This window comes from Melanerpes formicivorus, unplaced genomic scaffold (genome assembly GCF_026170545.1).
Source record: "Melanerpes formicivorus ecotype bairdi unplaced genomic scaffold, bMelFor1.0.p_v2 SCAF_1, whole genome shotgun sequence".
Lineage (NCBI taxonomy): Eukaryota > Metazoa > Chordata > Aves > Piciformes > Picidae > Melanerpes > Melanerpes formicivorus.
In genome coordinates, this window is record NW_027142353.1 from 27547237 (window position 1) to 27575176 (window position 27940).

Here is a 27940-nt window from a genome sequence, read left to right on the forward strand (position 1 = left end):
GCTAGGGTCAGAGTGGCTGGAGAGAGGCCAGGCAGAAAGGGACCTGGGGATACAGGTTGATAGTAGTCTGAACATGAGCCAGCAGTGTGCCCAGGTGGCCAAGAAGGCCAATGGCATCCTGGCCTGGATCAGGAATAGTGTGGCAAGCAGGAGCAGGGAAGTCATTCTGCCCCTGGACTCAGCACTGGTTAGGCCACACCTTGAGTCTTGTGTCCAGTTCTGGGCCCCTCAGTTTAGGAAAGATGTTGAGTTGCTGGAATGTGTCCAGAGAAGGGCAGCGAGGCTGGTGAGGAGTTTGGAGCACAAGGCCTATGAGAAGATGCTGAGGGAGCTGGGGTTGCTTAGCCTGGAGAAGAGGAGGCTCGAGGGAGACCTTCTTGCTGTCTACAACTACCTGAAGGGAGGTTGTAGAGAGGCAGGTGGGAGTTGGTCTCTTCTCCCAGGCAGCCAGCACCAGAACAAGAGGACACAGTCTCAAGCTGTGTCAGTGGAGTTTTAGGATGGATGTTAGGAAGAAGTTCTTCACAGAAAGAGTTATTGGCCATTGGAATGGGCTGCCTGGGGAGGTGGTGTAGTCACTGTCTCTGGAAATGTTTAAGAGGAGACTGGATGAGGCGCTTGGTGCCATGGTTTAGTTGCTTAGATGGTGTTGGGTGATAGGTTGGACTTGATGATCATGAAGATCATTTCCAACGTGGTTAATTCTATTCTGTTCTACTCACACATAAATTTAAGCATATGCAAAAGTACTCGAAGACAGGAGATTTAGCTCTTAATTATTTTAGGTCACTGAAGGAGATGGAGGCCACAGTTTATCCCAGAACAGGTGCTAAATCTGCTTAGAAATGTGTTGTGGAAGTGGCATGAGGAAATATTATATAACCAGCCTCATCCTGGAATATATAAGCACACTGATGTTACTGTAGAGCATCCAGCTGAGGAATGACTGATCTAGGTAATTATATTGCAAAATCTTTAGAGAAGTCATCCCATACAAATTTTAGAAAATACAGATCAGGGACTCAAGGTACCTGCCAGATGCATAATTCACTCAGAATAATTTGTTAGACAAACCTTACCTCCTTTTTCTATTTGTGAATTGTACAAGAGCAATTTATGATTTTCTTAGATTTATTATTCAGAATTATTCCCTGAATGAAGGTGTATCATTTATGAGCACTTCACTGCAAGTACTTGATATTCAGAATTTGACATTCAATATTGTTATGTTGGTTAGTCGGAGCAGAACACACCACGTTGCATCTCTCTGAGTGGAAGTAACTCAGAGTCAGGTTTTCTATTGTTAACCAGCATACCTCAGAATCAAAAAATCTCTTTCTATTCCCATATTGCAGTAGCCTCAAGATATCTCACAAGCATTCTTGTTAAAGTCACATTTGTTCAAAATTAAAACATCATTATTTTCATGGAATTATTTTTGTTCTATTATGTCTCTATGTCCTATAATGCCTCTACTATTCAATTGTACCAAGAAGGTTTATCAAAAGATATATTGTCATTTAAAAAACAGGGATATTTTTGACCAGCTGCATATCCTCCAGATGGGATATTATGGAAAGTCCCATGTCTTATTTATTGGTGCTAAAACATTAAGAAATTCCAAGAAGTTACACCATTGAAGGCTTATAGTTTTAGCTCTTTAAAATCAGTCAGAGGAAATATTTGAGAATGAAGAGACTTGTTTATGTCTTGAGAGCCTTTTACTTGTGTGCTCATAAAATTAACATCTTGGTTCTGCTTCTGGAGCTCTACTTTCCATATCATAGAAAAATAACTTCTCATGGTTCCCCTGTTGCTGAAAAATCCTGTAATACATAGAAGATTGCAGGAACATGATTACAAAGGAAAAAAGAGAACATCTTGACATTGTCCCTAACTCCCTAACTAATTAGAAACAAGATATGTAGAGAAAATACACTGCTCTTAACACAATCAGTATTTAGTAATTTCTTAGCTCTGGCTTACAGTCAGTCATCCTAACCATCTGCTCAGAACTGAACTTATTCTTCAGTGTAGTTGAACTATATCAACAGAAACATTTTTATTTTTTTTTTTTTTGTAGAAAGAGTAAATGTACCACTACAAATGGTTTGATGAAAGACTGAATCTTTGTATTCCTGGAAAGTAAGTCTTCCTGTAACAAGCAGCTAATGTTTGAACATGTCAAAGCAAGCTTTTTAGAACATGAGATAAGAGCCCTTGAATGATCCTTACAAAGTGGTAACTGGTCCAAAACAAAATGTTGTGTACAGTAATTTATTCTAGGAGTTACATTTTCCTAGGCCTTGAAGAGAACTTTACCATGACTCAGTACATTGGGCTTCACTCCCACTCTTGTCTGGGAGATTCATGTCTGAAATACAGACCAACTGTACAAGCAAATATTTTATTCATACAGGCAATGTTATTGGCATAGGTGGTTGTAAGATAAGGGCCAGATCCTTATTAAGAATGTCTTGTGAAATAATGTCAATCTGAGTTAGCATGTTTACTCATGGTTTTAATTATGACCATGCTGTTAAAAGCTATGCTGCAGAAGCTTTAAATATACTAATGTAAAAGTACTGCTCTTGATAAAAAATATTCTGCTTTTTAAATTGCTGAATAACACATCATCAGAGAGCCTTTTATTGCAAAAAACTTGGTGTTGCTTTGTACTTCCAGAGTGAGAGTGTTTTCTCCCATGCCCCTTTAAATAAATAAATGAATAAATATATAAAGGAAAAGGTTTCACTCTCTCCCTAGTAATCCTCTCCCCTTAGAGGGGAGAAATATCAAGGTGTATAAGTATATACATTTGTTAATATACAGTAAAAATTCATATTTTGGATAGTCTCCTCATTTTCAAATGCCTGAAACTGTGCTGATAATGTCATTTCACCTCTGAGAGGTGTTGTATCATTGCCTCCCCGACTGGCCTTGCCTGTGCGCCCAGCAGATGCTTGAGCAGAAAACGTGTCTTTAGCACATACAGCATCCTGTAGGCCTGAACACATGGGGCATTCTTAGGTGGTATTAATATGTAAGTAGGTGGTTAGGATCCTGCCAGGCATGTTTGGGCAGGCTGCCCAAGCCCCTGGTGTGGATTGCATGTAGGCACAATGCACTCTTGTCTGCTCCTGGGAATGCATTTTGAGCAAGTGAGGTAGACATACCTCTGGAAATCTGAGTAAGGCAAATGGTTCCGGTTCATGTTAAGAGGGAAAAGGAAACAAGTAAACATTATAAACCTTTGTTAGCCCAGCAAGAGTGAAGAGAGTTCTTTCATGTATAGTAAAATGCAACAAAAGTAAAAGGTAAGTAAGAGTTAAAGGAATTTTTGAGCTCTCTGGAGCAAGAATCTTATGAAAACCAAGGTACTTCAGGAGTCTTTGTTAGCACATGTGCAGAGGTCCTAACAAAACAACATATTGTATGAAAAAGGTAAGATTGATGAACCTGAATGTCCCTGTTTTTGACAGATATTTTTTCTATTAAAGATTTGGTCTGAAGATGATTTCCTTGGTCCACCTTGGGGATCTGAAGTATTCCACATTTACTGATTAAGAAAGAGAAACCTTAAACACTTGAGATGCAGCTCCATAAATGTGGGTTTCAGTACAGTAATTCTGTAGCAGCTCCAACACAAAACAGTCTCTCAAGGCTTTTATGCCAGAATGTCTAGAATTAGCTTGACTTTGCGTAGCCCCAGGCAAGTCCTGCAAAGGCAGCATCACTGGATTTAGGTTCAGTAGTGGCTGCATTCCCTCCTGCCTGCCTCCCAGGTGAATTGAGGAAGGATACATATCCCAGTTCTGAAACATCATGTGTCCAGGTTTCTGAAATGAAGTTTTGAAATTCTAGCTTGTGGGAAATTGCCGAACATTTGATTTCATAATTAAGGTGGAAGGAAATACCACATCAAAATACTGTTAAGTCCATGCAAATAAGAAAATTTGTGTTTTGGATAATTCCAGTCTAGCCTTCTTGCTGCTTTCACAGATCACTGATTAACTGTGTTCAAAGAAGTACTCTTGTTCCAAGGAAATAATATGTATATAAAAATAATTTTTTTTAATCCTTATGTTCACAGTAGCAATAGTTGAAATGGTATGGAGATAAGCTTCTGATGGGGCTTTGGTATAGCTGATGAGAGTATTCAGCTGCTGTAAAAAGTCCATACTACAGATGACACAGCAACATTACTCCAATGGCTAAGAATACATTAGTGGTACTGGGACAAAGATTCAGATAAGGCAAAGCTACATATGAATAAGTATGAAAATGGGAAGCATATGTGGCCATATGGAAACTCAAAGCAGATGATGGAACAGCTTAAGAGTAGAATGATCAAAGTTACAGATACAACAAGTTAGATCAGAAAACTCCAGCAAAGGGAGCAATAGTGATAATAGATAATATATTGGGCAAGCAAAAAAGACAATGCTGTCACAGAAAAGACAAACGCTACACTGGGTTGTGTTAATTGGAGCATTGTATATAATACAAGGAAGGCAGTTTTTCCGCTCTGTTTGACTCGACTGAGCTTCATCCAGAGAGCCACATTTAGTTTGTGCTACTACATTTTTCAAAGGGTACAGACAAATTAGAAGAACTTAAGTGTAGGACATCAAAAATGATAAAAGGTGTTGAAAATAAGGCCCAGGAGGAAACCTTAAGAGACTAGGATATGTTCAGGCTAGAGAAAAGAAGTCAAAAGAGAGATACAATAACTCATGATAATTACATAAAGGGTGTTACCAAGAGGACAGGGACCAATTGTTCTCATTAGTAAATGAGGACAAAACAAGAAGTAATGGACTTTAGCTGCAACATAGTTAATAGGGTTAAATATTAGAAAAATTTTACATCTGTGGGAGCAGCTAGGTCATAGAATAAACTGTCAAGAGGTTATCCGGAATCACCTCTACTGCAGGATTTTAAGCCCAGACTTAATATCAGTCGATTTATCAACAATGGTTTAAGTTTAATGAAATCAATCGTGACACAATCACAGAATCACAGAATCATCAATGCATAAGGGAAGGAGAAAAAGAGACTGAGCTGAATGACTTACATGGGATGTATTTGCTGGTAAATAGCTTCGTGATCTTCTGACCATGTGCAATACAATAAGAAGTTTATTTGCTATTGTCCGGAATCCCTTTCTTCATCTGAAAGAGAAAAACATGTTTTCCAGGATTAAATTAATACTGATATGTATCAACGCTATGCATTTAGAGATGTGACCACATTTCTTATTCTCAGACTGGCTTGTGACTTGTATATTTAGACTGTCAACTGGGAGCAGAAGCTTTCATACCTTCTAGCTGCAGGGTGACTCTTGGGTCTATGTAGTGGCTGGTTGTGTCTGACACCTTTTTGCAGTGTACCCTGTATAAGGGCAAGGTTTGTCTTTGAAGACTTTACAAACCTTCACCCCCATAGCTCCCATTAACTAGTAAAAGCACAGTTTATACCCTAAACCTACACTTTCTCTGCTTGCAGCATGACAAATGCTAAAGTAAATCTCTTTCGTGAAGAAAGTGCCCCTAGCTCTACACTACCTGCTTCCTCAATATCCTTTATGTAGCTCAGGTTGTTAAAACTCAAGATAAAAACACTGTGCCTCAGCATCTGCAAAAGGAACATTAGGAACAGGATCAAAATTGAGGGCACTGACAGCTTATATTAACAACAAACGTTTTCAATTACTCTAAGCGATTTCCAATGGGTAAATGTGAATCAGATTAATATTCAAACCAAAATGCCAAGGTACCAATACACAATGAAACAGAAAGGGAGGGGGGATGTTTTTCTTTTTGTTGTCTCTGCATTGAAATACTAAGTGTCTCCAAACCATTGCTTAATGACACAGACTGGAAATGAAGTAACTGAACGAACCTCCTATATGGACATGTACTGCCAACAACCATTCCAGTGCCAGCAATAAATTCCCAGACTAAACAGTTCAAATTTGGCATTCTCATTTGTGATGCTGTACTCAAGCTACACTCACAAGAATGATCTCTGAATTCAAAGTATTCTATCAAACGAATTGTTAGAAATATGAAAATTTGGATGATAAGCTTGTGTCTACAACAAGTTAATACAATGTTTTTAAAAAACCCTCTATTTTTATCAAGATAAACTTGTGGTGATTTGAACAATAATAGCTACAGTCAGGGTCAGTCAGGTTCCCACTCTAATTCCTACTTTTGAGAATCTAAATCCAATGCTGACTGGAGTCTGACAACCATCTCTCAGATGAGACAAGATGATTTTTTTAGTAATCAGCAGAAATACAACTTTTTGTGCTAAAGCTTTATTATTCTTTTTTCCTGATTTATTTTTTGCCTGATTTAAAATAAATAAATAAATCTTACTGTTGTATAGCTAAAAAGTTTTTCAGTTTAAATTGGAATTTGCACAAAGGCTATTATGGAGTGATTTAGGTATTCTGTCAATGAAAAAGGAAGAAGTAGAAAATGGACTGCAAAACAAAACAAACACAAAAATCTTCACTAGCATTTTTAAATGTGGACTTAATACGCATGTGTAGCAGCTGGACTGACACAATGGACCCTAACGGCGCCTTCAGGTTCCTTTCATACTGTATTATTCACACTGCAGAGTACCAAAGACAACACTTTTGGGGAAAGGCCTGTATTTTTTTTGCAAACAGCTGCATTTAGACAATGACACAGGCGATGTTATCATATGGCTGTCCCAAAAGAAAAGTGCTTTTGTTTAACGGCAGCATTTTTGTATCTGGATATAAGGTCGTCCATACGTTAACATGAGGTGCAAGTCAGAGAACTATTTGGTTCAGGTCACTATTTGTGAAACCTTTAGCTGACAGGTTCCATAACCAAAAATAATCCAGTCCTGCTCTTTATTTCCTCACCTGCCAATTTCCAAAGATCATTCAAATTTAAAAAAACGTTGCTTACATAACTAAGATAATTTTCTGTTAGAAATAATGAAAGATGTTTTGGATTTATTAAGCAATTTTATCTGATTTATGAAAACCACTTCTGTCCACTCTTTTCTATTACAAGTAAGTGTACTCTACTGGGAATATTCAGCTAATGCCCTAGAGGAGGACCATGTGACTGCAATTATTTATGAATTAACATGTCACAGATTTGAAGCTTTGAGACAAACACATTTCCCAGCCACACGTTTGTGACTTCTGAGTTTGTAAATAGAACAGATGAAAAAATGACTTGCTCTTCCTCTCCATTCCTCTTATACATTGATTAGTTTCCTTGCTGGATATGTAAAGACAGGTAGGAATGCTTATGCAGATACTTATAATTCACAGAGTATAAATTAAACATGCAATTTCTTTTTTAACTATGGTAAAGCTGATACCTGATGTCAGAATGTATTCCCCTACAAATGATGTTATTATTGTTTTTAATACGTCATTTTCCTTTAGTAATGCAAAATAATTTCTGAATGTAATGCTGCTTAAAGCCAACATAGATCAGGAGTAAAACCCTGCAATTAAAGACAGAATTGCTTTATAAGCCACAGTACCATGTGCTTAGTTAATGCTTTAACTTGATTTGTGCTTTGGGAGCCAAACAATAATTTGACTGATATTATTAGATACATACATGCATGATTTGTCCTGCACACTTAAAAGTCAAGCTGAAATCAGCCTCAGATGTCTTAATCGATAGCACAAACATTAAGACAAGAAATACATGTAGAATACATATGGTTTTGCTGTCAGATATAAACAAGGGTAGCTGATATACATACATATATTTGTTGGCTGACTATGTAAATTGAGATGAGAGACCATTTTCAAGCATGACCTGTGATAAACAAATGTATATAAATAAACAATAAACCAAGATAACACTAAAATAACGCCAATTAAAACCATTGCAATGACTTCTACTCATCATGAAGCATTGTTCCAGTTCCATCTTAAAACAGGAAAAACTCCCAGTTGTTCTTAAATCAACTGGTAACTGATTCCACATTTGTGGAGCCTTGAAACAAAAAGCTTTTTATCTCTAGTTTGTATTCATTCTAGGGCATGGTAGTTCTACAGCATGAATAGATTATAATGTATAAGCTGCTCTGAGTGAAAGTAGCAGGATGAAATAGTGGACACTGATTGCTGCAGTAGTCTAATTGCTATTTTATAGCCATATCTGAAAAGTAAGGCTTTGTAGGGGAAAAAAATCATATGTGATGTTGACACAACTGGAAAGTTGAGAGTGAATTTCTGATCTATGGGAATTAACATTGCATCTGATATTATGCCAGATATACATACAGAAGTATAGGGAAAAAAACAATAACCAAAACCCCACAACAGAATAGGACATAGAAAACAAACTTTCAGTTCTGATAATCAGTCTACACTATTAATTAGAATACTAAAACTGCCTTTTTGTTCCCATTCACAAACAATAGAGTATAGAATAAATGAAAAGCAAAATTTATATACATATATTATATATATGTAAAATGTACTTATTTGATATCTCTTCTTTAAACGTATAAATAAACCATAAAAAATCTTTTCTGTCACCCAAAGACATTTACTTTTCAAGTACTGATTTCCACATTTTCCCTGTAAGTTCACAGGAGTCTAGAGAACTAGTAGGATTATGACATGAAAAGAAACAAAGGATTGGAAGCTGTTTAATGACAGGAGGGTGGAACATTTAAATCACCTTCTTTAAAAGTGGGAGATTTTCCCATGAGCACTTACAGGACTTAAATTCCTGACAAACACATGAGAAAAAGGCTCAACCAGCCTTTTGAGAAAGAGTTCTGAATACTGCCAATTGCAAAGTTTCCTAGAAAGTTTTCATGAAAAATGGGGAAGGATATCAAGGTTTGATATTGTTAAAGTTAAAAATAAAATAAAGATAAAAGTAAGAAAACAGAATGCCTGTTGTTTATTTATAAATCACAAGGTCACTGTAATGCACAGAATAAAAACGAGCAATTTTTACCTTTTCCCATTCTTTTATAAAAGTTACATTCAGGGGGTTACTACATTCCTGAAAAAAAAAAGAACATTATGAGAATATGCCCAGAATATTATGAGAATATGCCCAGAAAGGCAAGATGTCTGCTTGAGAAAGGCATTTTGGAAAAGACCCTGCTACCCATAAAGTACTACAAAATAATCACAGCTGTATCTGAAGCAGTTCATGAGTCCTGCAAACAGGCATGAGGAGAGGTTTATGTGGTGCCCTCAAATGGTCTATGTAGTCGATACTCGTGGGGTGGGCAGGATATTGTCTGCTCATTCTTTCAAAAGCTTCTGTGTGACTCGTGTCTTGGCCAGAGCACCATCACGATTTGTTACCACTCATCGTCAGCCACTTCTCTTGGATCAGTGAAGGAACAGTGCAAAAATTGTACGTTTATAGAAAAGGAACTACCAGGACAGAGGAAAAGTGTCTATGCATGTGGACTTATGATCCTAGAGACTACAAACCTGCTGGACCAGAGCATGGCAGATGAAGGAAGAGGACAGTAGGTCATGCTTAAAACATTTGCAGAAATAGCTCACTTTCCAACCACTCTGAGCCCTACCTCCCATGTTGATGTCTGCCACAATGCCCTTTTATTCTGATTTCTTGCTAGGGATGGGGATTTTGAAATCTAATGCCATGTTTGTCCAAGGGGTGAACCATCCTGCTTTTAACTCCCCAGCACCTGCAAAGGCACAGAATGCAACTGTACTGGCGAGCAAGCAATTTGGTCAGTCCAGCTGCCTGAGGTAATTAACAAAGTCTTGTTTTATCCTCACTGCTATGCTCTGACACAAAAATCTTGCATCTTCCTCTGTGAATGCACAAAAATCTCTGGAGGGAAAAACAAAACAAGAAGATCAAAAACTTGGCCCAAATGAAAGTAAAGGTACCAGGCTGTATCCCAATTCTTGCCCTAAATAATAAGGAAGGTTTTTACAGGGGACTTGCGCATCACTGATAGTCTGACATCTAAATTCTTCACAAGACGAAGGATTGACAAATCCAGAAACAGGTATGTTTTGTTTTTCTCATTCCTCTGGAGAAAAGGAATATGAAATATGTATACAATATATCATGCAGTGGAGTAATAATAATAGTATGAAAAATATGGTCAAGTTTAGGTTCAGACATATCTTTATGAGACTAGTGCCACAGTTAGATTCTGACTACTGGTAACCTCTGATCAGAACTAGGTCAGTATAGGGACTGTAAAGAAAATACATATCTGAGTTTCACAAAGGACAGGCAGAAAAGCAGGAGGTTAATACAGAAGCCTCATGGGAGTATAAGGGTGTCTGTGAGTGAAATAATGGTATTCAGTCTGCTAGCTCTGTAGATCCACAACGCCAAAGAATTGAAAGGAACAATATTTAGTTGGAACCTAACTTTAATCTGGTTATATAATTCCTTAGTAGTTGTACAGCCCTGGAGCTCTAAAGTCATACAAAATAAAATACAAATAAATTAAACCAATCAAATTCACATAATAGTGAAAAAAAGGAGAAGAGGTCAAATTTTGATCCTAGCAGCCACAAATTTGTAACTTTAAACTTTACACCTGCATAAAAATCAACTTTCCTGAAATCAGGAGTCAGAGGAATAGTCCAGCCTAGATGAAGCACATCACCTAATGAGATGCCTGTTACAAGACGGCATTTTGCAGTGCATGAGAACTATGTTTTAACTCCATTGGAAACTAGGATACTTCTTCAGAAAGCTTGAGCTTCTTCTGCGGCATTATAACTTTATAACATGGTCAGTCAATAATTTATCTCCAGTGGGTCTCAGAATGGCAGTTGTAACTGTCTCCAGTTTTGCTACTTAAGTGTCTTTATTGTTCGCACAGTTTCTTTTCTAGGGCTATCTTACAACTGTTGACAGAAACCAAATCGGTCTAGTAATTCTGTCCTTAATTAAATACAGTGGTTCTTCACAATGGAAGTAGGCAAAAAGTGAGATGAATTCTCTGCAGTCTAAATTGTTCCTTTCTGCTCATACAAAAGGTAACAAGATTTTTTTTTCTAGTTGCTGAAAAGCTATGTTGTGGGTTGTTTGTTTTTTGGTGTTTTTTTTTTGGTTTTGTTTTGTTTTTAAGAATCTGCTTTAGATACAGCAATCATGTTATGTTAAACAACCCAAAACTCACTACAAGAGAAATCTTATTTTCAGTTAGCAGCAGACTAACATTGACATTTCAGCCAAATTCTTTACTTAGGATATTCCAAACAAAAATAATCTCTCTCTCTCTCTCTTTTTAAGTCTCACAGCAGGAAAGGTTATGTTCAGAAGCAAATGAAATTTTAAGGGCACCCAGGCACTTCTAGCCGTATAACGAAGGCAAGAGGAGTCCTCTGTGACTGCCACAGCTAGACAAAAAATGTTTAATTCCTTCCCAGATGAAATTATGAATATCTCTAAAAAGTGCCTAGCTTCTGTGAAAGAGAAGAGTGAAAAATATCTACTTCCCCAAGGTGAAAAGAGGCTAATGACTGAGAAGTAGCACGGGGAAACTAAGACTGGAAACCCAAGCAGAGTAATAGCTAGAAGCATTGTGAGACAGTCTCTGACATCCACAGCTAATTTGGAAAGAGGATAAAGGACACACATACTGGAAGATGTGGGAGGGAAAAGAGGACTGTAATAGTCTTGACTCCTTCTAGCAACATGAGATTGAGACAGAAAGAATCAGCTTGAAGTGAGACAGTTGAGGTGGAAGTAGGGTTCAATCTGTTCACTCAATGGAGTCGGGTGTTTGCTGAGTAGTCCCAGCACTCTTAGGCTGAGCAATGTGCAGCACAGACTAGGGTCCTGAGGCACTAATTTTAAGGTTTTCCAAAAGTCATAGAGCCTTCAGTTTTCCATCTGATTTTGAGTACTTGAAAGATGGGTGAAGATTAGGAGAGTAGTTCTTTGAAAGTTCCTCTAGAAGAGAAACACAATTTCCTAAGAGTAAATCCCATACTATATAGCTTGACATCCTTTCAAGTGAAATTAAGATCTCTGATGTTGGTTAAAGAGGAAGTTGAGGGAAACTAAGTGTCAGCACATCTCTGATGTGCATGGGAGGCAGGTCTTGGCCTTTGCAGAGAAGAGAATCTAGCCAGCTTGCAAGTTTCCAAGTAGAAAAATGTCATGAAACTAAATTGTAGAAGGAGGATGGGTTTCTGCAGCTAGTCTGTGGAATCACAGTGGTGACACTTTGGTAAATCAAAAGATACTAGCTGGAATGGGAATAAGATAGCAAGGCAGTTTGAGTAAAACAGCTCTTCATCCATGATTCCAGAAGGGTAGAAATGAGTTCAGTCAACAAGATAAGAAGGCCCAGGATTCAGGCACTCCAGGGAGCTTCTTGCCTTACTGTAATACTGACCATCAAATCATGAGGACAGAGGGACAGAAAAAGAATTTGACATAACAGAATATAGTGATTTGAGCCACATAATATTCCTCACTATCAGAATAATGAATTTACAATATTTTGTGACTGTAGGGCATTACCGTCCTGGACAGGAGATTTTCAGTCTGTCTCTCACTTTTCTGGGTCTTGCTTGTTTCAGGATCTGGATGGTACTTTTCCTTTCCCTTTCTTTCTGTTATATATACAGAGAGAGACGCAATCTGATACTTTTGTAGTGGAGGAGTAAAATATTCTGTGTAAATCAACTAAGAGAACTCTCCTTCTGTCTTTTTTAATTCCTTTTCATATCTCTTGGTAAGAAGGGAGGCAAGAGGCAGGAGGGAGAATGGAGAAAGTGGGGGAGGTTTTTGTTTCTTTTGCTCTTACACTAAAACCATTACGCAAAAGAAAACATCTGGTAAAGGAACTAACTCCACTTGCTCATCCACATTCAAGTTGAGGGTTTTATTTGTTTCTGGCTTGCTATCATTCAAATCATAACACATAGAGTGACCAGGTTTACACAGATTATTTGACTGATATTTTTCAATTTCTCTGCCAACTAACTTGCTACGGCAGATAATGGTCTGCCTGAAAAACTGCTTTTTCGACAGAAGCCATAGTGAAATTGAGATAGGTCAAAAGAAGTCAGCTGCCATTTTCAGTCCCATTTTTTATGGAAATGGACAACAGATGGGTGAAGACATGGTGAAGGCTCTAAGGCAATCACTCTTTCAATTTGTCCAATATTAGTTTCAATCAGAACTGAGAACAGAAACAATTGCCAGTAACCCCTAGTTGATTTGTTAAGACTCACTCTTGTCCATTTCAAATCACCTTTGACATTTACGAGCTCAACTTTGCAAACATCATTTGAGTATTATTATTTTATTTGATGCCTCCATTATGCTAGTGCCTAGGCTACCACAATACTAAAAGTGATGCATAGGTATCAAGAAAACCATTGTTTCTTGTCTCCATTTTGTGAAAAACAAGGAAGATATTGTTTTTGTAGAGAGACTCACTACCTCCAGCAATACAGATGTAAGATGTAGTAGTTTGCAAAGATTTATATATCTCCAAAGTGAATTTGGAAGAAGAAAAGTCTAGTTTGGCAGATATTTACAATAAGAATAGCATATCAACAGTAATTTCAGTTTCCCTGTACCTATGTTCTCATACATGGAAACTGTCTTTGTAGAACTCAACAAGACATAATAATCATCAGAATGCTAATACAGAACATTTAAATCACTTTAGGTTTGTACACTTTGAAACATGCAACAAGTTGCATGCAATTCTCTTCTGCAGAGCCATAGGAATAACAACAACAACCGCAAGAACAAAAAGGCAAAACAAAACACCACCCCCCCGCCACCTCCCTACCCCCCCCAAACCTATGCAAAACAAGAAAAAAAGAAAAAGATAATGATAAATGTTGGTAGGGCACAAATGCTTAGTGTAATTTATTCAGTATGATTCCAGTGTATGCACCTTAGAGGATGGAAGGAAATGCCTGTCTGGGTCAAATAGCTTGAAAGATGGTGAGCAAGAAAGAGAGAGAGAAAAAATGATATCAGTGTGGGATGGGTGATGTTCAGTAACTAGTAGAGAATCTTAAAGAAAAGATGCCACCTTGCCTGAAGCCAAAATTGTACATCACATGCATTCTGCCTACTGCCTCCTGTAAGGCTGAAACTCAGACACTGGCAATGAAAATGGAAAATAATTTTAACAGAATTGGAAGAAGAGTGGAATGGCCAATACTGAGGACCACAATTAAGAGGAACTGAACTGCCAGTGCAGGTTTGATAATATACAATATATCTGCAATGGATTCTGCATTGGGATGCAGATAGGCAGGCTGTCTTTAGGTACACGAGACCTCTGGTAGGTGATGGCACAGGGTGCCCTAAACATAATTTAAAGAGAATAAATAAATGCAAGGAAGGAAAGCTAGAATCTTCCTTAGGGTTTGCACACAACCATGAGAGAATAATAGTCCTTTTTTGGAATGCTTCTCTGTGAGGAAAGACTTGACAATGATGGAATTAAGTTGGCCTGAGTAAAATTTCTGTAACACGTTTGAGGAAATTCTATTTGCCACTCTTTTTAAATTAAATCTTATATGTCCCACAAGTACCTAGGAACAATAAGCATGCATACTTGGAATTATTTTAATATTGGTTCTTTTTTATTTGTGTGTGTGTTTAAATAAATATGTACATTTTTCTTAAAATACTGCAATATAAAGTGTAAGTAAATATCAAAATGTGTAGTAAAAAATAATAAAAAGTGAAGATATTCCTACTATTCTTAATTTGAGTGCAGAATAAAAAATGCCATAAAGAATAAACTGTCAAATATTCTTATATGTAAAACTTCTCTCATTCATTGCAAGTAAGTTAAAAAAAATTTCTATTGACTGCATCATAGAAGGATCAATGCCACTAACACCTTGATATTTGCTCCCACTTTCCATTTACTTTTCACTTGTGACTCTAAAATATAAGTGACAATGAGGCATTGTCTCTGTGGCATATAAATGGGAGCTTATTTCCTGAGTTTACTCTAGTTTTCTTAGGAGAAAGGGGATTTACAGTTAATAACAAATCCTGTTCCACATTTGGATTATTCCTGTGTGCAGTAAAAACTCCTTGAATTTCAAATAATGACAATTTCCATCTCTGCAGCTGGAGTGGCTGTGGGGACTCTGGTGCATGTTATGCTATCTCAGAACTGTAAGTGCTGTGGTAAAGGACTCATCCATAAATAATCTCACGTGTCTCCAAGGATAGTGATAAGCAAATACCTGCAGAAAGGTCCTCCCTTCCTAACCTTCACAAACCTGTCACACCGCACTGAGATGGTCTCCGCAAGAGGTGAGTTGCTGTGGTCAGCTCAAGGCACAGTGGGTACTGCCATCCTGTTCTTTGCTTCTTGGCATTTTTGTGCAGAAGTAACAAGGAAATGTCCACCATCCTTGACCACTAGCAGTAATGGATGGACATATGTAGAAAGATTTAACCAATGCCAAACCTGCCTTTAATGGTTGGCAATAATTTGCAAAAGAGGAGCTGAACAGACAGAGAGAAACAGTCTCCTTATTATTTTTATTTTATTTTTTTTTTTAGAATACACTTCTTCCAGAAGCTTTTTAGTAAAGAAAAATGGACAAGAAGATCATATTGAAACTTCAGCAAGCAAACCTGTTTAAAACTATGAAAAACTCAATGTCAGAGGTAATGTTTAGTTTGTCTGCTGTTATATTCCTTTTATTTAATGATTTTACCAAATTTCTTTATGGGACATCTATTATTGAAGTATGCTAATATTCATTGAATCCTACTACAACTAATTCTTTATCCTCTTTAACCAGTATATTACCGACAGAATTAAACCAAATGAAATAATTCAATATTGAAGACTCAGATTATGGCAGTTACTATCCCTACAAATAAATATAAGCAGTAAAGATCACACATGCAATTTTAAAGTGGCAATATCTAGAGAGTGGGAAGAGCATGGTAACAACATTCAAGTGGGAACCCAGCACCCCTTCACGCTAGAACCACTAATAACTTCAGCTGGAAAAACTGACAGAGGGGAAATGAATCATTCCCTTTGACAAAAGTAAAACTATATTAGAATGTAATAGTTTATTAAACAACCCACTTCAGAAGTTAAATTACTAAATTACATCACCATGGGTTTTAAGAAGCACTGTCTGATCACAATAATAGATTGCCTACAAACTTTTATCTTGGCCATTGCTGCCAGAGTGGCTGTATTTAATTATTTAAACACTGTATTAATGAAACATGCTGTATTGGTAAGAAAACAGACATGAAAGATGAAATAATATAATACGTGGTTTACACTGTACAATGGCATTTGCATCCCCCTTGAAAACAGCAAAAGCCCCTCCCTGATTCACTTTTCCCAGATGCCCTGCATGCAAGAATTTTCCGAAGTAATTTAACGGATGCTGTTGTTTGTGATTCTGACATGTAAGAAAACAAACAAACAAACAAAAACCAAACAAGAATACAAACAACAACAAAAAAAATCAAAGAAAAAACCCAACCAAACTAATAAAAAAGAAAAAAGAGAAACCAATTAAAAACTTCTGGTCCACCTGTTGTGCTGTATTATGACCCATTGATTCCAAATGATGTCACAAAAGAATATTTCACTGAAGAACCATACTTGCAGCATGTGCAAAAACCCTAGCATGGCTGGAAACTGATGTCTCATCACATTTTATAATGCATATCCATGAATAGACTAGACTAGACTAGACTAGACTAGACTAGACCAGGTTGGAAGAGATCTTCAAGATCATCATGTCCAACCCATCACCCAACAGCATCCATGCATATAATACATAGAAAGAAGAGGACTAAATTAAGATTAAAAAAAAAAAAAAAAAAGAAAAAAAAGAGAGAGAGAAAGAAACAAAGGAAAAAGAAAATAAATATGGCACGAATGACCTTAGGCAATACCATACTGATTTATACATGTGTCATTGCTGTACAAGGGAAACCTTGGCAAGAGGAGATTGACATCTTTTTTTTTGTGTATCAGCCACAAGGAGTAAGTAAGACACACTTTAAAGTGGGTTTTAGATGTTTCTTGACAGTAGAGGAGCACTGTAAATTAAGAGACCTTGGAAACATTCCTTGGTCTGGATAGAGGTAGATGGGACTGCTTCAGCCTCATCTCTACCCAGAAAAACAGTGTTTCCTGTCACTTGAAGTATCTCTTTCAGGTTCTTTTCTGGTCCTGTCTTGTCCAGCTGCTTCTCCTGCCTTTCTGCTTGACCAACTGCCCCAAGAGGGATAAAATAATTTGCCAAACTGCTCTGGAGCACACGAAAGACCAAAACTTAGGTACTTAAATGGAAAATGCAGAAATAAACAAAATATTAATCATATGAGCTTACAGTTAAGCACCTTTGAGAGCCCTTAAGAAGAGAGACTTGGCTTGAAAACCTACACTATGAACACACTCATTGAATAATCATGCATTGTGGAAGGAGATTTAAAATACACTGCAGAATCCTGTAGAGAAGAATCTCGCAGTACTTTTTCTCCTCACAAAGCACAAGATAAAATATGCACATTTTGCAGTCTTGCAGCCTCACCATTGGTTTCTGCCTTACTACTGTATTGAAAATGCTAATGATGACAGAATTCTGCAAGAAATGCTTGGAGAACATTACAAATACTAGAAATACCAAAAAGCCACTCCTTAATTGCCTAAACAGTGCATTGAAAATTCTCACTGCTCTTATGGAGCAACACTTTACAGCCAGACAAGCAGATGCACTGTGGATTTAACCCAATAAAAATCTCTTTTCTTAGGGAAGAAAGAACGAACACACAATCTGAATACTGCTTGGTGCCAGTGATGCTTCCAGTCATGTACTGTGTCCACCTTTTTACCACTGTCCTCAAAACCAGATGTGGGTGATTTGAAAAGCAGTGGTCAGAAGATAATGAGAATGATCAGTAAATAAGACCTATGGATGAAGGGTAAAGGGATTGTATTTATTCTGTATAAAAGCAAAAAAGGCTGAGAGAGAAATAATTGCAGATTAGAGAGATGTAAGGGGAAGAGGATAATGTGTATGACAAGCCCAATGTGGATAGGACAAGAAGTAATAGCCTTGAATCACAGCAAGAGGGATTTGGTTTAGAAATTAAGAAAAAAATCCAGTTGTAGGAAAAGTTAAGCACTAGAGAAGAACACTTACCTCACCTGGAGAGACTGTGGGATCTCTGTCACTTGGAGATTTCAAAACCAAGCCAGGAGATACCTTTCAGGAATGCTCAAGGACTAACCAATTAAGAGAGTCCTGTTTCCTGTGATTCTAAGTTTTACTGTCTAGTCTGTACAAACGGTGAGATCTTCATTTATGTGAGAGCTACAAGATCAGCCACTTAATGTGTGGAAACCATCAATGAAAGGCAAGCTTAATGGATCTTCCAAAAATATTCACCTCTATTTCAATGTGAGAAGGTGATAAGCTATTGCTGAAGGAATCCTGCCCTACTGACAGGAAGAGCGCCAGGAAATTAATTCTCCTTGGAAATTTTCTTCTGCATGGCAACCAAGCCTGCAAAATAAATTTCCCAGGATTGTCCTCTTTCTACTTACAGGCAGCTGCTGGGAAGTAGCTTTCTGCAGACTGAACAGATGGAAGAGGGGTCAGGATATGGGTGAACTTGTTCTTTAGGAGAACTGGAAGGAGCACGAAACCTCAGAGGAGGTGTCTCTGCCATATTTTTCTATAGAGAAAAGCTGGAGAAGCAGGTGTTTTTCAGGGGCTGAAAGAACACTGGATGTCAGTAATAGCATGGCAACACTGAAACCATAAAAATGATGTTAAAGTGCTATGACAGACCATTTATGGAGGAACCATACTGACAGCTACTTTGTCTTGAAAGGCAAATAGTGCTTTGAGTTCCTATGCATAGTGAAGTGGAGACTACAAGGCTGGAAAAGGACCAAGAGAAAAGGACTTTTCAGGGGAATTGTGGCTTATGGGAGACATAGTCAGGACTCCCACTTAGCTTCAAGACCTTGCACCACCCATATGGCATGGCTTGTGTCTTTTTGATCCTGTCTTGGCTCAGAGGAGCAGTTTCAACTACAATTCAACTTCTGCTCACAGGAAAATTGGAGTTTGCCTGGGAGATCAGTGAAGTCAAGCTACCATGGCTTTGAATGCATGACATACACATATAGTGTAACCAGCAGGTTTGGTACCACTGGATCTATAGCTCCTGGAGTGTATGCTAGCTGTTTTCCCAGGATTTCTTGATGGTAGCTCATTGTTCTAACCAAATTTTGAATGCCTGGAAAGACTGAGCAAATGATTAACATGCATGAGCTTTGCTTAGAATATAAACCCAAGACTTATTGGTCCTTTTACCAGCCTATGGTAACACTGGATTTCAAATTTTTAAACGTATAATGGATTTCCACAGAGCACGGCTATGAAAGACAGCCTTGTGCATCATTAAACAAACAAACAGACAAAGAAAAACAAGAATAGGGTAGGATCAGTGAAAATCAACATGCATAAATATATATTTGCAAGTCTGGTGAGGACCTGTAGAGGATATGTAAGGAATGAGTTGTTTCTGTTGTCCCACTTGAAAGTTGAATACAAATGTATCAGAAGTGACTATGCAAATAATGGAGGAAACCTGCATCCCTACTCAGCGATAAGCTTGCAATAGTGTTGCACACAAAACTGACAGGTCTTGACTCTGGAAGGTGCATTTTTTGAAATACTAAATCAATGAACCACTCCATGTTAGGAGCATCTTTCTTTCTGACATGCTTTTGGAAACTCAGTGCAAACAGATGTGAGAGTCAGTCCTTCCACATGAAGTAATAACTGTTGCTGTAACTGCACCTGTGCTCTTAGCAGAACAAGCACTTGCCTCCTTCATCTTGCTGCTTTATTGCACCCTTCTTAGATGACTTCAGATGAAGATGAGGACTTACAGACAGAAGGAGGAGGAGAAGAAGATTTCTATTTTGAACAAAAAAAGGCAGAAACAATACAGAGAAGTGAAATTCAGACAAATGTGTTTGCATTTTTTATGTCTCTGTTTCAAGTGGATCCTCAGATATTCATTTGTGGTCATGTAGAAATTCAACCTTTTGACGCTCCTGTATGAATGCAGTATAACCTTTGGTGCATCCCTGTTGGGAAAACTGCATAAAATTCGGAACGCTTGATCATATGAGAAACTAAAGCAAAAAGTTTCCTTTCACCAGCTTTCTTTTTTTCACCCACACAATCAGTTCTGTGTCCCAAGGACTTCTGTCTCTGCTTTGTCTTGGGATATGTCTTATGACTGTTTTCTCATTTCATCCTATTCTCCTAGTTTGCTTCCTCCTTCACTGAAGCAAAACTAGTCATCTTTAAACAACCTACAGCCCCTGCTCTTCCCACTAGAAAACCCCACACTACATTCATCATGAATTTTGGTTAGACATCTGGGGGCAGGATTGGCTTGAACTCCTTTCTGCATGACAAAATGGGAAGGCAGGATTTTTGAAGACTGGGGTCCTGCTTGTCAATACACCACAACTCTGCTGCTGACTAGAAATGTAACTGCAAGAGAACTGAATCACCCAGCAATGATGATTTGAGGCCAGATTATTGACAGTTGCCTATAGAGCATTTTGTTCTTTGTGTTCCAGGGAGTATATAGCACTTTGGGTACCCACTGACGGCCAGTCCTCCATTCAGAAGAGGGAAGGTGTGATATTACACTTCTGCTTTATCAAACTTGTCCTCCAAGTGGTAAATATGTGTGTGTGGGTATGCACATATGCAAAGAAAACTTAAAATAATTTATGAAGGAATTGCAAAATCCAAGATGTCATAATCTTGCTTACTAAAGAAAGAAAAGAAATTTAAAAACTCCTCCCACATATGAACAGCTATACATTGCTGCACTTCAAAATACACCTGGGGAAAAAAATATATTGCTGGAGTTAAATACTTATGCTGTCACAAAACAACGTACTTGAAGGCTTCAGCCAGATTAGCTTCTCAAAACTTTCTCCTCTTTGGCCTACATGTTATGATATGAGAAATCATCTGCAAGCCCTGATGTAACAATGTACTCTGAGCTATATTCCATTAGAAAAACTTTCAATAAACAATATATTAAATATATCGCACACCACATACCTGAATGTTGAAGCTGAAGAAATATTCATCCTCCTCTTGCCCTATTTTTGTCCTGACTCCTCCAGATCATCTATATCTCAAAAGTCCCCACAGATCTCTTTACTTTTCAATCACACAATTCTGACAACATATTTTATCCCTAAATTAAAATACATCAGTCAAATTAACATGATGTTAAATTCAGGTGGAATTAGATAGAGTCTATGGCCTTAAACACAATTTTCTCTTTGTACTAAAAAAGCATTTATGGCCAACAAAGCTTTTAAATAATTATCTCAAGATAGCATATCAACATTTACTGCCTGGACATCTGGTTTTAGATTAAGGTGGGGTGAGAGTTGGTGTGAATAAATTGTAAAGTGAAATATTGATCCTCATCAAAACTGTCTGAAAAGGCAACTTATGAGTTTCACATTGGTGCTGTAAAAAGAGAGTATGACAATATATAGTATTTAACAGCAATACAGTAAGGGAGAGATTTTGCACTGGGAAAACACTATTTCTTGAAGAAGACTTAGCATTGCTTTTGAAAGGTTAAATTGTTGTATTTATCTCACAGCATTCAAATATCACATACAAATACATGTTAAAATATCACCATAATGCTGTTTTTCCTACCCTTTCAAAGGAAACCTGTCCTCTCGACTGCCTGTTAACTGCCCTTTTAAATCTCTTCATAAATATTCCCCCAAAATTCTTAGAAGAAATATTCAGAGAAAAGTAATTATTAAAATAACATGGCAGGCCTGGCTGGAACTGACAAAATCAAGAAATTCAGGGTTAAGATTGAAACTCCATCTTTGAGACACCCCATTGTGCTTTGTTGCATTTTAATAAGTGTTCATCTGACCCTTGGCCAGTTAATTATGGGAATCTTCAGAATTTTGTTCTGCCCCCCTTGCTCTTCAGCACTGATGTTCTTCTTTCCCTTCTATTTTTAGGGACCTTAAGGTGAGTTATGATTGTTAACCTGATAACACCTGGATCTATTTTGCTCTTTTAGCTGATCCCACTGAGGCAGCTTTTAATCTTTTCATCTTACCTCCCTAAAGCACAAATTTGGATCTTCAGTGAATGTCTTAAAAAGAAAAAAAAAAAAAAAAAAAAAAGGAGGGAGAGAAAGAAGAATCACAAAAATTAGATCCTCTTCTCCCTTCTCCCCACCAACCTAATAAATAGTAGCTCCAGGTTTTCAGTTACATTAGATGAACATTATTTATAGTATGGCTAACACAATTGAGGTGCTGGTGGACCTTATTTAGACATTAATTTTGTAGTTTGTTTCGGTTTGGTTTGTTGTTTGGTTTGTGTTTCTTTTTATTTTGGGGTTAGCTTGTTTGGGGTTTTTCTTAATATTTTAATGTTACTTATTTCTATTTACTTTGGATTTTCCATATGTAAATATGAAGAGATTGAGATTTTAAATTGCAACAATCTCCTTTTACTGCCTCCTCATCAAAGAGCAACATAGTATGTAGGAAAATTTCAGTTCAGAGGAGATAGAGAAAACCAAACAAAACCAACCAACCAATGTTTCCTGGTACCTCCTGTGGCTGCTCTCTGCACCAAGATTTTGTGGGTTACTCCTGAAAGAAGCACGGATTGGAGAATGAATTAGTTTCTTCTGAACTGTAGCCTGTTACCCAAGAGGAGACATTGCTGTGCTTGGTAAAGGAATCTCAGGAAAGGACAGAAGTAAAGCTACACATCATTAAAGTACAACAAAAATTGTGATTATTTGGAGGTTCCTGGGTAAGTTGACAGCAGAGACATTTGTTTGAAACACTGTAGACAAACACTGATATTGTTATACTTCTGAGTTTTCTGAGATTTTCTGAGATCTGTCCATCGCTAGAAAAAAACCCCTAATGAATAGTATTTTACTAGTGGAATTTTCCCATTGAATGCAAATTATTGAAAAAGTTTATTTTCAGAATGTCTCATGCCCGCCTTTGTCAGACAGCTGGTAGAGGGAAAGGGTTTCAAAAATAAAGAAAATTATATATAATGAATGACCAATTGCAAGATGTTGGGAGATTAAATGTACATTTATTGTGAGGACATAATACTGCTATAACCTAACCTTCTCCACCCCCATAGAGTAAAGAACACTTAATGAAGGAGAGGATGTTTTTATTAATCTCTAGCCCATTTCTGTGCTATATAGAAATCATTAGACATTCACTAGTAATTTCTTCCATCCACCCCATATTTTGCAGACAAAAATCATTTTCCCAATCTTTGATAAGCCTGATAAGTAGCTAACTAATACATCTTGCCTATTTTTTTAATAATCAGTAAAAATCTTAACATATGCCCTGATACATGGAGGTCAGCATGAATAGGGTTTTAAGAAAGTCTTTCAAGACTTGGATCACCAAGATTCCAAACTTTTTCTGCTCTTTGAACAGTTCTTAAACTGTATCTCTTAGAAGCAGTCGCTCTGGGTGTAGCTTTGCTCTCATAAAACCAAAAATGACCATTCCACTGGTGTGTGTGTTACAAGTAACATGATTTTCTGGTTGCTTTTTTTTGTACAGTCATGGAAATTCCTTCTTCCCTCACTCAGGAAATATTAGATTTCCAAATAGCTTCTAGGTTAAGCTCTTTGGTTCTGCCTCTGCTCCTAAACAAAGTTAATGCCTGCTTGTTAGCTCTCTTTCTTTAGCTTTGGTCTAAAGCTGGTTTTCCACTTACACTCAGACATCTGATCACTGACATAGATTATTTTCCTAGATTTTAATTTAAAACAAGAATTATAGGAAGAGCAGCTCCTTATAGTGGAGAAGATCTCCTTAAATCTGAGAAATCCCCAGCTTTACTTTTATTTTTTCCTTTAAATAAAAGTCTGACTTTGATTTTTGTTTTTTGTTTTTTTTTTTTTTTTTTATTTCTATGGATATTTGGTAAAAGTATCCCAAACTAAAACAATTCTCCTCCTCACCCCTTTCAGATAGTGAACACAATGAGTTCCTATGCTCATACTTGCTGACAGGATATTATTGTAATATATAATTTTATAGTATCTGTTTCTAGTTAGTTGTCCTTTGATATGTAATTTTATAGCATTTTCTCCCAGTTTCTCAGACCTTTTTTATTTGTGTTGGTCAAATCAGGTGTAAAAAGTAAGAACAGTATGAGGAGTTTGGGTTGAATGAGAATATGCTGTTCATTGATTCTACTGGTAGATCCCAAATCCAATATTATGAAAGATTTCTCTTACTTTTTTTCTGGAGGTTTAATGAGTAGTCTGTCTTGACTTCCTTGGGGAGGCAGTGCCAAACCTTTTATCTCTAGTCCCACAGTCAAATCATCATATCTGAGATCCCAGTGACTTCAGCAAGTTTTTAGGCAAATACTTAAGTCAAACAGCCATGAATTTGTTCCAGGAGAATTTCCTATGACAATCAGTTGCAGAGTTGTTGAGAGTTTCTGATTGGCTGGAGATCAGCAGATGCACTGATCATGCATCTCATCTTCTACATGGCCACCATAACAGTCTGCTGAGGAACCATTGGTGGGCCTCAGGGACCCTGGTGACAGATCTACATACATCTCTCTCTTTCTGTATCTGTATATACACACTCGTGCATGCACACATGTATATACTAGCATCATGTAGCTAATTATCTCCTGCAGTGCATTAATCTAGTTTGCAATTTGCCATATATTCTCTAGTTGAGTTAATTTGTTTTCTCTATAGGATTCTTGGCATGGATATGACATATCTCAATCATGTTATCCCATTCAGGTAAAGCACAAACAGTGAGAGAAAAGTCAGAGAACTTTGAATTACAAAGTTTTTTTGCATTAAAAAGTAGACATATAAGTATGTGAGTAAGTAGATGCATGCCCAGGTATCTCTTTTTCTTTTTTTTTTTTTTTTTTTAAACAGTGATAGTATACTAGAGTTAGCTGAAAAACTTCCAAGTCCACTGAAGGCAGCCCTATAAGTCCGTAGAAGAATAAGGTCTTTGTTTCTGTACTTTGGGCTAATATTTTACAGTTTTCTTTCTGTGGGAGCAATAAATGAAAAACTAACTTCCAAAACCCACTCACTTTTACTGATCCAGAATATGACTGCAAGGTACAGTGTTAGTAAAATAATCTATAAAAAGAACTCTAATCTCCTAAGAACACTGAAATAAAGTTTGCATGAATTCATGGTTAAATACAACAGTTACTTGATTAATAAAATAACATACTCAGGAGTATGAGTAAGTGCATTCTGGAGCTAGGGTTATTTTCCTTTACCACAACATACATTGCTCTCTTAAGAAAAATAATTCATCCTTGGAAAAAAAAAAAAAAAAAAAAAAGAGACAATGTGAATATTAATTATCTTGAATATTTTACAACAAAATGTTTTCCAATTCCAAATGATCCATGTGTACTTTTTGGTTTTCAACACAGCTCTTGATGTAATATAAAATATTGTGCATGCAATAAAATGCCTCCTAGGACTGTGAGTTCTGCCATAAAGGAACTAGGATGCACTGTCACATAATACCTAGAGTTTAGTTTCTCTTGAGACTTGTATTTGACTGTTAAAATGAAATGATGATAAATGTAAAGTTGAACCTTATTTTTATAAACTGATTAAAATACAGAGTTGGTAACTTGGAAAACATCCCAATGATACCTGAGGAGTGAAGCAGGAGGATTAGAGATACTGAAGAAAAAAAAAAAAACAGAGAACTGATCATTTTCCCACTGTATCCATCTAAAAAGCTGTAGTTCTTGTTTCTTATAAATATAGTCTCTTTGTAGTTTCCTTATAGCCTCAGATTTGTTAAAGAAAATGTGACATCACTACAGATAGAGAGCCCCTTTAAAGTCTTCTCAAGGTGCATTTCACTTTGTAAACATCTCTGAATAACAAAACATGCAGGGCTAGATTCGGCCCTCCACCATGTACAGAAAATCCTGTTGAGATTCTCCAAGGTTAATACATGAAGCTGAAAGCAGATTTTGGTCTACCTTCTTTATAGGGAGGCCAGTGAGCCACCTTATTTTGAGGTCTCTTTTTAACCAAATTTTTGTTGGATGAGTCTTAATGCCCCAAACCGTGACTTTTAATTAATTAATTAATTAAGGAAGGAAGACAGAAATGAATTTTCAAGTCACAAAACTCTGCTGCACGAGGATCCACATAGTTATGCTAAAGGCCTGAATCCCTGGCCATGTCAGAAAGCAAGAAACTGAAATATGAATTTTTGTTACAAGATGAAAGTTCTGGAATTGGGATAACATAAAAGCTGGGAAGAAAACTTGCTAAATTGATCAGAGTCTTATAACTGACCATGTACATTCCATGAGACTTTGCTGAACAACTTGCTGTTACTAATATCACCTACCACAAGGGAATGTTGCAATGTTTGTAAAACACTTTGAAGGCATAAATTCCCATATAATGTCAGTGCTCTAGACAATATAATTTTTTTGGTGGTTTTTTATTTTTCTGAGGATTGAAGTTTTCTTTGGAATTATAATGGTATCCTACCTCACTAAAAAAGCAGGAGGCTATCTGTATTAAATATATAGTAACCAAAATTAATATTTGCCCTTTGTTTGAAGTAAATTTTATGCTAATTTTATTTCACATAAAAAACTTCCCCAACCCTGGTATTCACAGACAAGCCGTACCCAAAATATTCACGGACAAGAGATAGTTTAGCTTTGACTGAGAAATATTTTTGAGGAGTAAGTTTGAATCATAAGGAGTCTTTTGGGGATACTTCTGCCCTGTCAAAAAGCTGCTCCAGAGGCTAAACCAGTGGTCAATCCCTTGAATGCCAACATCTCCAAAAGATGGGGCAGAAGTAGCAGCAGCAAGGAGTCTGCTGTACAGTCTCTCCTGGAATGCAAACTGGTTTTAAGACAAATACTAATATTTAGAGAGAGGAATATTTACTGATATTCCCTTAGCTAAACACTGCAGCTATAACTATAAAGCATGTAAAGATGGCAAAGCAGCCAGATCCTTTCCTAAGAGTGTTTTTATTTTTTTTTTTTTCTCTTCTAACTATAATGGGTGACTGCTTTTCTGCCTAAACAGCTCTAAAGAGCTATGAAAACTGAAGTCCTCTAAAGCTGTTAAATATTTCCTCACGTTTACAATAAAATTCTGCTTTATAAATCTCCTAGTAAAATCTCTGAAGCATTGCAAGCAGTACTTACATAATTTTCCGTTAAGACAGTATTTGTGTTACCAACACCTAGAAAATCAAGAAAGTGAGCGTGGATAAGGAAACAAAACAAAACAAAAACCCCAAAACAACCAAACAAAGGCGGGGAAGGGGATTGGGGGAGGGGAGGGGTGTCTGGGGGAGGGGGGGGAGGGGTGCGGAGGGAGGGAGGGGGGGAGGGAGAAGGAAAAAAGAAAGATAGAAAAAAAAGAAAAACCCTACCCTGAAACAGCCATGCAGCTATTAAACATATGCCAAAGTAAACAATAGTGTGAGGGTCTGCCATAGCTTTGCCCTGCAGGTAGACGGCAGGCGGCACAGAAGGAAAGCAAATGGCAAGGAAAAGAGAAAGACGGTACAGGATGTGGATGAGATGCCGAGCCCTGAGAGCATGAACGGCCTGATTGTGATCCTCAAGTCACACCATCAGCCATGCAAAACAGGACATACCTTTCTGGCTTGCTGGTTCTGTCGGCTGAAACAAAGCAGTCCCATTCTCAGCGGGAGGCCAAATCAAAATGAAATTTTATTTAGTCTGCACTGTCCCCAGATTGGTTTTCAGAATGACTGCTTTAGGAGATAGCATGGATGTGGCTGATGCATGCTTTGCATATGA

General features: G+C 37.3%; 1 long non-coding RNA gene across 1 annotated transcript; it reads right to left on the reverse strand.

Moving 5' to 3' along the window:
* Positions 1 to 7773: 7773 nt before the first annotated feature.
* LOC137440567 (uncharacterized) lies at positions 7774 to 27917 on the reverse strand. Its single transcript, XR_010987187.1, has 4 exons — positions 27775 to 27917; positions 27317 to 27354; positions 8988 to 9035; positions 7774 to 7829 (listed from the first exon to the last, which is right to left on the reverse strand). It is a non-coding gene; the product is annotated as an uncharacterized lncRNA (long non-coding RNA).
* Positions 27918 to 27940: the final 23 nt, after the last annotated feature.